Consider the following 12,220-nt stretch of genomic DNA (forward strand, 5'->3'; position numbering starts at 1 on the left):
GCACTCTACCGAGGGCAACATAGTAAGACTGTCTCAAACAAATAAACAAAAACAAAACTAAGAGTTAGAGGTGTTACTTGATCGACTTCTTTGATTTTATATTTGAACTCCTCTTGGTGAAAATCTTGATTCTTAACAATTTTAACTCAATTATTTAAAGTAATATATCTATATATATAAACTAATTTCAGAATAGCAATACAAATATTATTACTAATAATGCAACTCTTGAAAATAATACCTTAAGGTTTTAGTTCTTTTTAAATTAGAGAATAATCCCATTAGGAATATACACTCAAATTACTATATTTTAGAGTTACTTAAAATGAATTTTCACTGTCTTTTAAGCCATTAGTTCAATATACAGGCTCTTATTTTCTTTTTTCTTTAAAATTTTGCTTTTCAGTTTTAGGAATTACTTTAAAGATTAGAAAAAAAATTTATCATACACTTTTTAAGTGTATAGTTCAGTGGTATTAAGTACATTCACATTTTTGTATAACTATCATCACCATTGATCACCAGAATTATTTTCATCTTTTCAAGCTGAAACTTTGTATACATTAAATACTAACTGTCCATTTCCCCTGCTCCCTGCACCTGGTAACTACCCTTCTACTTCCTGTCTCTATGAATTTGACCACATACTTCATATAAGTGGAATCATGTGTTATTGTCCTTTTGTGACTGTCTTATTTCACTTAGTAGGGACTCTTTTTTTAGAAGTTTTAATTTAATAGTTTTTTATAATTCTGTAACACATTTACATGATTCCTGAGTCAAATCTGTAAAACCGATTTCACACAGAGAGGCCTAGTTTCTATTCTTGTCACCTCAACTCTTCTTTCTCCTATCCCCACATAAATAACCATTAAAACATGTTTGATTTAACTTTAATTTGCCCTTTGAAAAACACCATAGGTAATACATATTTGTATTTATTCCCTCTTTCTTAAATATTTGCATAGTAGAACGTTAAATACGCCGGATACGGTGGTTCATGCCTGTAATCCACTCTGGGAGGCCCAGGAGGGTGGATTGCTTGAGCTCACAAGTTTGAGACTATCTTGAACAAAAGTGAGACCCATCTCTAATAAAAACAGAAAAAAAACTGAGGCAAAAGGATCTCTTGAGCCCAAGAACTGGAGGTTGTTGTGAGCTATGATACCACGAGAATCTATCCAGGGTGAAAGAGTGATACTCTGTCTTAAAAAAAAAAAACAAAACAGTAAACAAATAGTATACCATATATACTTTCTCTATCTTGCTGCTAATAAGCTAATAAGCTTATCAATTTATCATGAATATCATTCCTTACAATTCATATATATAGACACATCTCATTCATTTTTGCACCCCTTAATTCATAAGTGCTGATTTGTCAGCTGTAATACTATAATATTTATGAGTACAGTTTGAGGTTACATACCATATACTTTCCCAATACTTGTTGGAAGTCTGAAGTAACGGCATTCAAAGGAGAAAAATGTTCTTGTGACATCAAAGGATTTCTTGTAAAAGTATCGCTAACCTGGGAAAATTAATGGAAATATTTACCCTATATAGATCATTTCAATGGGAAAATAACAGCGCAAGTGTTCATTTGAACACAGTCTGGTAGAAGCCTGACAATAAAAGACACCTCAACAATTCTGGCTTGTTGGTGGCAGAGCATCCTTTCCATCTAAAGGTGCAGTATTTATGAAAACTGTGCTGTGCCAGTCGTCTCCACTGTTGCTGTGCAGTTTGGAACCTCATACTGTGTGACTGCAGGGGCTACCTTGATTTTTGGTTCACAGTGTATCTAAGGGCTTGAGGGGAAGGGCAGATGTTTGCCTCTTGGCAGACAAGAAAAGATGGGAGTCCGTGATATTTTCTAAATAGTCCTTTCATTTCCCTTTCCCTAGCTCTACTCTCAAAATCCATTCAACAATAACAAAACATTAAACGCAAGACACTATCTTTCAAATCCTAGTTATAAGACATTTCAAAATCCCAAGAATGAATTCTGATAACTGTTTGTACTTAATGTTATATTTTTCAGAAGAAGTGGTAAATATTACATGGTTAGCAATTTTGTGTTACCTGGACTTAGAAAGTTTGGATGTTTTGTCTTGTGGGCAGAGAGAAAAAAATGTTCAGGCAAAATGGTGTAGTGAATTACAATATTTAGCCCTTATAATCCTTGATCTTATATATGGTTGTAGTTTGAGTTATGTTAAAACAATTCAGTATACACTAAACAGATAAAACAAATGTGTGATTCATGAATGTAACTAGAGAATAACTACTATATTGGTAAATATAGTATAACTGACTGATTTTTCCTATTTACATATATTTTTAATTGTTCTATGTTTTATTTTTTTAAATTTATTTTATTTTAATTTTATTTTGAGACAGAGTCTCACTAGGTCTCCCTGTGTAGAGTGCTGTGGCACCACAGCTCACAGCAACCTCAAATTCTTGGGCTTAAGTGAGTCTCTTGCCTCAGCCTCCCAAGTAGCTGGGACTATAGGCATCCACCACAAAGACTGGCTATTTTTTGGTTGTAGTTGTCATTGTTGTTTGGCAGGCAGGCCTGTGTTTGAACCTACCAGCTCTGGTGTATGTGGCTGGCACCCTAGCTGTTGAGGTATAGGTGCCAAGCTGCTATGTTTTAGTTTTAAATTTCAGAATATTATGGGGTACACATGTTTTGTTTATATCCTTTGTTTTTGTGACTTTTCCCAATAACAGATATTAAAAATCTTTATCTTGCATTATATATTTATACATAAATTTGAAGATGAGTATCATTTGCTTTTTAAAATACTGTCCTGAAAGTGAAATTACAAGAATAATGTTTAATTCTAGTCTCTCTCTCTCTTTTTTTTTTTGAGACAGAGCCTCAAGCTGTCCCCTGGGGTAGAGTGCCATTGCATCATAGCTCACAGCAACCTCCAACTCCTGGGCTCAAGTGAGTCTCCTGCCTCTGCCTCCCAAGTAGCTGGGACCACAGGTGCCCGCTACAACTCCTGGCTATTTTTTTTTTTTTGGTTTTTTTTGGTTGCAGCCATCGTTGTTTGGCGGGCCTGGGCTGGATTCAAACCCGCCACTTTAGGTGTATGTGGCTGGCGACTTAGCCACTTGAGCCACAGGTGCTGAGGCTCTAGTCTCTCTTAAAGACTTAATGAACTTTCCTGCTCAGAGATCACCTGAGCGTGATATGAGCAGTATGTGAAATCTACCGAGAAGATTAATTACCCTGTAAGATATTTATAAAATCTCATGTATCTACATAGGAACGTATAAATAATAATCTATTTACCATTGTTTATATTTTATGGCAATTCTCAGTTAAAATCTGCCCTGGAGATAGTACACATATGTTTTGATTTATAAGTGATTCATATACCAAGTGTCTTTAGAATACTGATCTCAAAAAAATTTGATCACATATATCTCCATGTATATAATTATTTGTAAATTAAAAACATGGTGTATTGAAAAATTATATTAAATATTAGTATGGCTTAATTTTTTCTTAATTTATAAAACAAAATAAATGCAAAGAGAGTTTCTAATAAATGTGAGTGGGTGGTCCTTCCTTTAGAGTTGGGAGGAGTGTGGAAGCAGGAGAAGGATGAGGGATGAAGGTAAGTAATCTCTGAGGGTCATGAATAGACATTTATAGACAGCAGATATGTGATTTGCATTTGATTAGTGACACTATCATTAATAAACTATAAAACAGAGACCTCATAATTTTAGCAACTAAAAAAGTCCTTATAGGAGTATAAAAAATTACTTACTTTTTTAAGAAATATAGATGGTGTCACAGTATCGAAAGCATTGTCTGTAGCACATAGATAAGTGATTCCATCAATACAGAGAGTATGGTAGATATAGCTTGGAAAAGAATACATTTATTTACATGATAATATTGACAAAATTAAGTACCCACACAAAAATTTAATTCCATTTTTAAGATCTCATTAGTGGTATGAAAACTATATGGATAAATTTTTATAATCTGAATAACTAGGAGGTCATTCATATATTTGAAAGATAAAAGTAAGCCATGTGAAGTCAAAAGTGTATACAATTTGAATATGTATTTAAAGTTGCATAATAATAATAAATTGTGTTAAAGAGAAAACTAATAATTTGGTCTTATACACATGTATATTCAAAATAGCTTTGATGGAAGTCACTTACATTCCAGGACTGAATCAAGAGTCTGACAAAACAGAAAATGCTATGTTCTCTGGTTTTTCCTATCCTTACATTCTTAGGTAGACATATTTAATTTAGGTACTTCTTGTATGTAGCCTTATGATACATTAGAATTTAAAAGCTATAAACTACCCAAACCAAATATTCTAGAGAACAGGCTGAGTTGGGGAAGAGAGAATTAAACTTCCCATCATTAGTTAAAATATACCTTATCCTGATCACTCTGACGTCTAGACTGTTTCTGCCTTCTCAGTTACATGTCAGGGAGCGCCATAATTTACTTCCTATCAGTCCAGAAAGTGTAGAAATACAGCACCAAGAGCAGTTGCTTTGTGCCTAGACTTTATTTCTTTTCCCCATATAGTCTTCAGTTGATTTCTTACTTTTTTAAAATTTACTTTTACTTTTAATTATTATGGACACATAATAGTTGTATATATTTATAAGGTACAGGTAATGTTTCCTTACAGGCATACACTGTGAACAAATCAGGATAACTGGGGTATCTGTCATCTCAAAAATTTAGCATTTCTTTGTATTAGGAACATTCCAATTTCACCTTTTTAGTTATTTAAAAGTACAACTTAGTTTATTGTTAATTACAGTCATTTTGTTATGCTCTGCTATCAAAGATTGTTCATTCTATCTAACTATTGAACTGAACTGAATAGAATGAAGATATATTTTTGTGCCCATTAACCATTCCCACTTTATCCTCCCCTCCTAACTACCGTTCCCAGCCTATGGCAACCATCATTTTACTCTCTGAGATCCACTGGTTTTAATATTTAGCTTCCACATATGAATGAGAACATATGTGAGACTCGTCTTTGTGTGCTTGGCTGAACGTAATATTCCATAGTTTCATCCATGTTGTTGCAAATGACAGGATTTGATCCTTTTTTGTTGTTGTTCATGCTATACACATACTATTCCGTTGTGTGTATGCACTATAATTTCTTTATCCATTCTTCCCCTGATGGACACCTAGGTTGACTCCAAATCTTGGCTGTTTGTGTACAGTGCTGCAATAAACATGGGAGTGCAGAATGCTTTTGATATACTGATTTCCCTTCCTTTGGATATATCCCCAGCAGTGGGATCGCTGAGTCAAATGGTAGTTCTATTTTTAGTTTTTTGAGGAATCTCCTTAATGTTCTCCATAGAGGTTTCACTAATTTACAACCCACCAACAATGTACAAGGGTTCCCCTTTTCTACATCCTTGCCAGCATTCGTTATTGCCTATCTTTTTGATAAAAGCCATTTTAACTGGAGTGAGATGGTATTTCATTGTAATTTTGATTTACATTTCTCTGATGATTAATGATGTTGAGTCTTTTTTCATATACCTGTTAGCCATTTGAATGTCTTCTTTTGAGAAATGTCTATTCAGATCCTTTACCGATTTTTTTTTTTTTTGAGATAGTGTCTGACTTTGTTGTCCTGGGTAGAGTGCCATGGCATCATCATAGCTCATAGCAACCTGAAACTCTTGGGCTCAAAAGATCCTCTTGCCTCTGCCCCTGAGTAGCTGTGCTTACAGGCGTGTGCCATCATGCCCAGCGTGTGCCATCATGTCCAGCTACTTTTTCTATTTTTAGTAGAGATGGGTCTTGCTCTTGCTCAGGCTGGTCTCAAACTCCTGAGCTCAAGCAATTCACCTGCCTCAGCCTCCTGGAGGGCTAGAATTACAGGCATGCGCCACCAAGCTCAGCTACTTTATTTTTTAAATCAGATTATTTTATTTTTTCTTATTGGGTGGTTTGAGCTCCTTATATTCTAGTTACTAATCCCTGTCAGATGGGTAGTTTGTGAATAATTTCTCTCATTTTGTGGGTTGTTTCTTCCCTTTGTTGATTGTTGCCTTTGCTGTGTAGTTTTTCAGCTGGAAGTGATTCCATTTGTCTAATTTTGTGCTTTGAGGGTATTACTCAAGGAAATCATTGCCCAGGTTGATGTCCTGAAATGTTTTCCTAATGTTTTCTTTTCATAGTTTCATGTTTTAGATTTAAGTCTTTAATCCACTTTGATTTGATTTTTATATATGGTGAAAGATGAGAATCTAGTTTCATTCTTCAGTATATGGATATCCAGTTTTCCTAGAACCATTTATTTAAGAGACTCTCCATTCCCCACTGTTTTTGGCATCTTTGTTGAAGAGAAGTTCACTATAGATGTTTCTGGATTTATTTCTAGGTTCTCAATTCTGTTCCATCGATCTATGTGTCTGTTTTTATGCCAATAACATGATATTTTGCTTACTATAGCTCTGTAATAGAATTTGAAGTCAGGTAATGTGATTTTTCCAATTTTGTTCTTTTGCTCAGGATGGCTTTGGCTATTTTGGGTCTTTTGTGGCTCCATATAAATTTTAGGATTATTTTTTCCATTTCTGTGAAGAATGTCATTGGTATTTTGATGGGATTGCACTGAATCTATAGATTTCTTTGGTAGTAAGGGCATTTTAATAATACTGATTCTTCCAAACTATAAGCAAATAATATCTTTTCATTTTTTGTGTCTTTCTTAATCTCTTTCATCAATGATTTATAGTTTTCATTATAGAGATCTTTCACTTGTTTGGTTAAGTTTAATCTCTTTCGTTAATGTTTTATAGTTTTCATTATAGAGATTTTTCAATTGTTTGGTTAAGTTTATTCCTAGATATTTTATTTTGTAGCTATTATAAATGGGATTACTTTCTTGGTTTCTTTTTCAGATTGTTTACTATTGGCATATCAAAGTGCTACTGAGTTTCTTATGGTGATTTTGTATCTTGCAACTTTTCTGAGTATCTTTGTTGCTTCTAATAGTTTTTTCATTAAGTCTTTATGTTTCTCTAGATGTAAGATCATATTTTCTGCAAACAAGGATAATTTGAAGTCTTCCATTCCAATTTAGATGCCATTTATTTCTTTCTCTTGTCTGACTGCTCTAGCTAGGACTTCTACTACTATGTTAAATAATAGTGGTGAAAGTGGGTATCCTCGTGTTCTAGACCTTGGAGGAACGGCTTTCAGTTTTTCCCATTCAGTATGATACTCGCTGTGAGCGTGTCATATATGGCTTTGATGTTTATTCAAAGCCCACAGGCTCTTGAGCCAGCATGTGGTAAATCCTGCCAGGTCTGGGTCCTTCCTTTTAGGGTAGCATGTTTCCTTCCGGCCCAGGGTGGGCCCAGAAATGCCTTCCAGGAACTGAGGCCTGGACTTAGGAGCTTCAGAGTGTGGTTGGTATTTTATTTTACTGTTGCTTAGCTGGTACCCACATTGCAAAATAAAGTCTCTAAACTTTTCCCTTTCCTTTCCCTATATGGAAGAAGACTTCTTGAGCTGCACTGCCTGTAGCTGGTGGGGGGTGACAAGGGAACCGGCTTAGCTGCCACCACTGGTGTCTTACTGGGTCACGTGTACCTCTGCTCAGTCTATTGCTCTGAGCCAGCACAGACATGGGAATTGCCTAAAGACTACAGCCTTTGTCGTCAACTCTCTTATAAATTTAGTCTAGGCCCCAAACTGCTTTTTTTCCTGCCAGTAGAGGGTCTAGCAAGAACTTGGATTTTGGGGTGGAGGATTTCTCTCTAGGCAGGCTGGTCTAAATGCTAAACTCTGTGGGCACTAGCAGAATTCTGCTCTGTGCTGTGTGGCTCTGAGTTTCATTACAAAATTCTACAATCACTTCACTCTTCCTCCCCTAGGCACACATATTCTCTTCCATTTGGCCGGCAGCACTGCTGGGGGTGAGAAAGAGGGACAGGCAATGCAAGGTTATCTTTTCTGCCTGCTTCAGTGCCTCTTTCCTTGATATAGTGTTAAAACTAGGTAGTATGATTGCTCACTTGATTTTCGGTTCTTGTCAAGGTGTTTGCTTGTGTGGATACTTGTTGGGTTTGACGTTCATGAAAAGGGACAATTGCTGGAGGTTTCTTTCTTTCTTTCTCTCTCTCTCTCTTTCTTTTTTGAGACAGAGTCTCACACTGTTGCCCTTGGTAGAGTGCTGTGGCATCAGAGCTCACAGCAACCTCAAACTCCTGGGCTTAAGTGATTCTCTTGCCTCAGCCCCCAGGTAGCTGGAATTACGGGCATCTGTCACAATGCCCAGTTTTTTTTTGTTGTTGTTGCAGTTGTCCTTGTTGTTTAGCTGGCCCAAACTGGGTTCCAACCAGCCAGCCTGGGTGTATGTGGCTGGTGTCCTACCCACTGGGCTACAGGCACCGCCCTGCTGGAGATTTCTATCCAGCCACCTTACCACACTGCTTTACCTAGACTTTAGGCTTTTTGAACACTATCTAAATGGCTGACAGGCAACCTGTCAAATGCTAAACTCAATATACATGAGCATGAGGAATGTCACAAACAGGTAGAAAAGATGATTCCAGAGGCAGAAAATTTAAAGTTATATGCCTTTTGGCCATAAATCCTTACATTAGATCATAAATATAATAGGCTTTAAATAGTTCTAATGATTATATTGATACATATAATTTCCACTTGGAAGGTATTTTTATTTCTGAATTTGGAGGAGTCTTTTTTTTTTAAATAAAGTACTAGATGGACATTGATTTGTTGATTACAAATGTACCATAAACTTGAATGGTATTCATAATAGGGAAATTAGGTAGCATCCACCTTCTACAATTTGGAGGAGTCTTTGCTGAAAAAGAGTTGAGAATTTCACCATCTTTCTGAACGTTACAGTTGTGATTTGAAGTGAAATGACAGTGAATGTGCAAAGGAGAGATATTTTAAATTTATGCTAAGCATATTATCAATAACATTCAGAAACCATCTTTAATGTTAAACACAACTTGTATACTTGATGTCCGGGATGTAGAGAAAATTGTGTGTGATGTTCTACGATTTACTTATCATTTTCATATGCTACCATAAGAGAAGTACAAGTGTGTGTATAGAACACTTATTTGTGGCTTTGCTTTCTGTGGTTTTAGTACCCACAGTCAACCATGGTATAAGAGGAGATGAGTATACTACAATAAAATGTTTTGAGAGAGACACCACATTCACATAACTTTTACTATAGTATATCATTATAATTGTCTTATTTTATTATTAGTTGTTTATGATAGTTGTTAATCTCTAACTGTGCCTAATTTATAAATTAAAATTTATCACAGATAAGTATATGTAGGAAAAACATAGCATATGCTATAGGGTTTGTTACTGGCTGTGGTTTTAGGCATCCACTGGAGGTCTTAGAACGTTTCCTTTTTGCCTAAGGGTGACTATTTTATGTATTCTGTAATATATTCTTATAGAATGTGTTTTTTTATAGGGAGAAAAAGAAAAAAATGATAAACCAAAAACTTGTTCAAAATTGTTATATACATGGGGGAAAGAGAGAGTAGTGTGAAGAGGAAAGGAATGGAAATTAAGATTTCTTGAAGGAACTGTTTTGTGGATTTGACTTTGAAGCCATGTAACTATTTTGCATAATTATAAAATTATTGCTATGGATTGGATTTGAATGTAAAAAAGACAAAAGTCAAGGATAACAGGTTGGCAGGCCAGAAGAACTGGAAGGATGGTATATAGAAGACTGTAGGAGGAGGCTTAGCTTTGGATATTGGATACTTGTTAGAGTGTGGGCCTTCTGGCTTCCAATGGGGAACCTTCCCACTGTTGGCAACTAAAGAGAGAATTAAACAAGGGTGAGATTGAGAAAGGGAAGGAGAGTTTTATTAATTAAGAAGTGTGCCACCCTGTGGAAAAGGGAGGTGAGCACTGGGCCAAATCTCTATGGTCTTTGTGCAGAAGACAGAGCAGGCTGCTGGATTTTCTTACACAGATGCCAGTAAGGACAAAGGCATCCCCTGGGGAAAGGGTATACTGGTGGAGTATTTGGAGAATCCTAAGAAATATATAACTGAAACAAAAATGATCTGTGTGGGTCTTAAGAAAGAGAAGACTTGATAACTCATCTCAAAAAGCTATAGAGTAATAGTTGGCCTCTGCCTTATTATTATAAACAGAAATATCTCACAGCTGCTTTTGAGTGTACCATAAATTTATTGGTCTCCCGCACCAGAATTCAGATCATGAATGAGTGACAGAATATTTCTGTTGGACAGTCCTGATTTAACTAAGACTGACTTGTGGTTAAATGAATATGGTCTTTTTTTTTTTTCATTTTGATAGCAATTCCAATTCAGTAAATGCTATGACTGTTTTCCCCTTCCAAACTTATGATTAAATTTATTAGTCATGTTCAGCTTTTCACAAAGATAGTACGTAGTAGAGATAGTAAATTGCGTCTCAAAACCTATTGAAGATTGATTTTATATTAAAATTTATATAACTGGTTATGTGACTGTATTTAAATACTAGGAAAATCCCTTCACTGTCTTAGAACAAACAATAGACAGTGAAGGGTTTAGAACACTCACTGGTGTTTTAATTGATGTCCATTACCTGGAGAGGCAAAGGCTGGAGAGAAGGTAGCAACTTTGTAGTTTTGGTCTTTGCTATGCCAATCTAATGTCCCTGTGTCTACTAACATGCTGCCTTTTACTTATTGAAAGGCATTTTAGAGTGGTTTATGTATAATGTCAAATAAAAAATATCTAACACTTTTTCTCTTTTATAGACAATCTATAAGGTCAAATGCTTTTAGAAGTCAATGTGACAAGAGTTAGCTAATCAAACTTTTGAATTCTTTACTACCTAAGTCAGACTAAGTTATAATTTAGGATTATCTTTAAACAACTCTTCAAAAACACATAAAACTATAGAACAAATATATATGTGTGACTGGTAATGGTAATTTTACCAACTCATTACCAACACAAATTTTAAAATTATGTCTGATCATAACTTAAGATAATTAAAAACAAAATCTCCTATCATGAAAAAAAAGATACTTGTTAGACATCCAAACAGAGATGTGGAACAGACAGTTGGCAAAACAGCAGATGAGCTAATTTTGTTTGTGAAAACAAAACTAGATTATCCCCATTTTGCAATTCCCCCAAAATAAATGGCTCTAGGCCTAACCATGCCGATAGGTGAAGAGTTTTGGGGGGCTTGCAGGGTTCCGCTTTCTTTGTTCTAGGTAGTAGTTGCTTTTGGGGAAGTCCCTTGTAATACTTTACAAAGCTATACATTTATTTGACGTGCTTTTTAAAAACCTCTTTTACTTATGATAAAAAGGTTAAAACAAACCTACTCTTAAAAAAAATGAAAAGCCTATGCTGTTTGTTGGCCATTGGTTGATCTTCTTTTGTTAAACTTCTGTTCATGTCTTTTGCCACATTTTAATGGGGCCATAAGTTTTTTTTCTTGCTGATTTGAGTTCTTTGTTGATACTGAATATTAGCCTTTTATTGCATGTATAGTTTGTGAATATTTTCTCCAATTCTGTAGGTTGTCTGTTTGCTCTGTTGATTATTTCCATAGCTGTGCAGAAGACTTCTAATCTAATCAAGTCCCATTTATTTATTTTTATTGTTGCTGTAATTACCTTTGGGGTCTTAGTTATAAATTCTTTGCCTAGGTCAATATCTAGAAGAGTTTTCCCTACATTTTATCCTAGAATTCTATCGTTTAATGCCTTACATTTAATTTTTCTTGAATAAATTTTAGTGAGTAGTCCTGTTTCATTCTTCTGCATATGACTATCCAATTTTCTCCAGCACCATTTTTGAATAGGGCTTCTTTTCCCCTGTGTATATTGGTCAACGTCACTAATCATCAGGGAAATTCAAATTAAAACCACAATGAGATATCACTTTACCCCTGTTAGAATTGCTTTTATCACAAAGTTCTAAACAATAAATGCTCGCATGGATGCAGAGAGAAGGAAATACATGTACACTGTTGTGAGTCTGCAAATTTGTATAACATCTATTGTAAACAGTATGGAGATTTCTCAGAACTAAAAGTAGATTGGCTCAGCGCCTGTGGCTCAAGTGCCTAAGGTGGTAGGTTTGAATCCAGCCTGGGCCCGCCAAACAACAATGACAGCTGCAAACAAAAATAGCCGGG

Source organism: Otolemur garnettii, unplaced genomic scaffold, assembly GCF_000181295.1.
Source record: "Otolemur garnettii isolate 467f Iridium unplaced genomic scaffold, OtoGar3 scaffold00039, whole genome shotgun sequence".
Classification (NCBI taxonomy): Eukaryota; Metazoa; Chordata; class Mammalia; order Primates; family Galagidae; genus Otolemur; species Otolemur garnettii.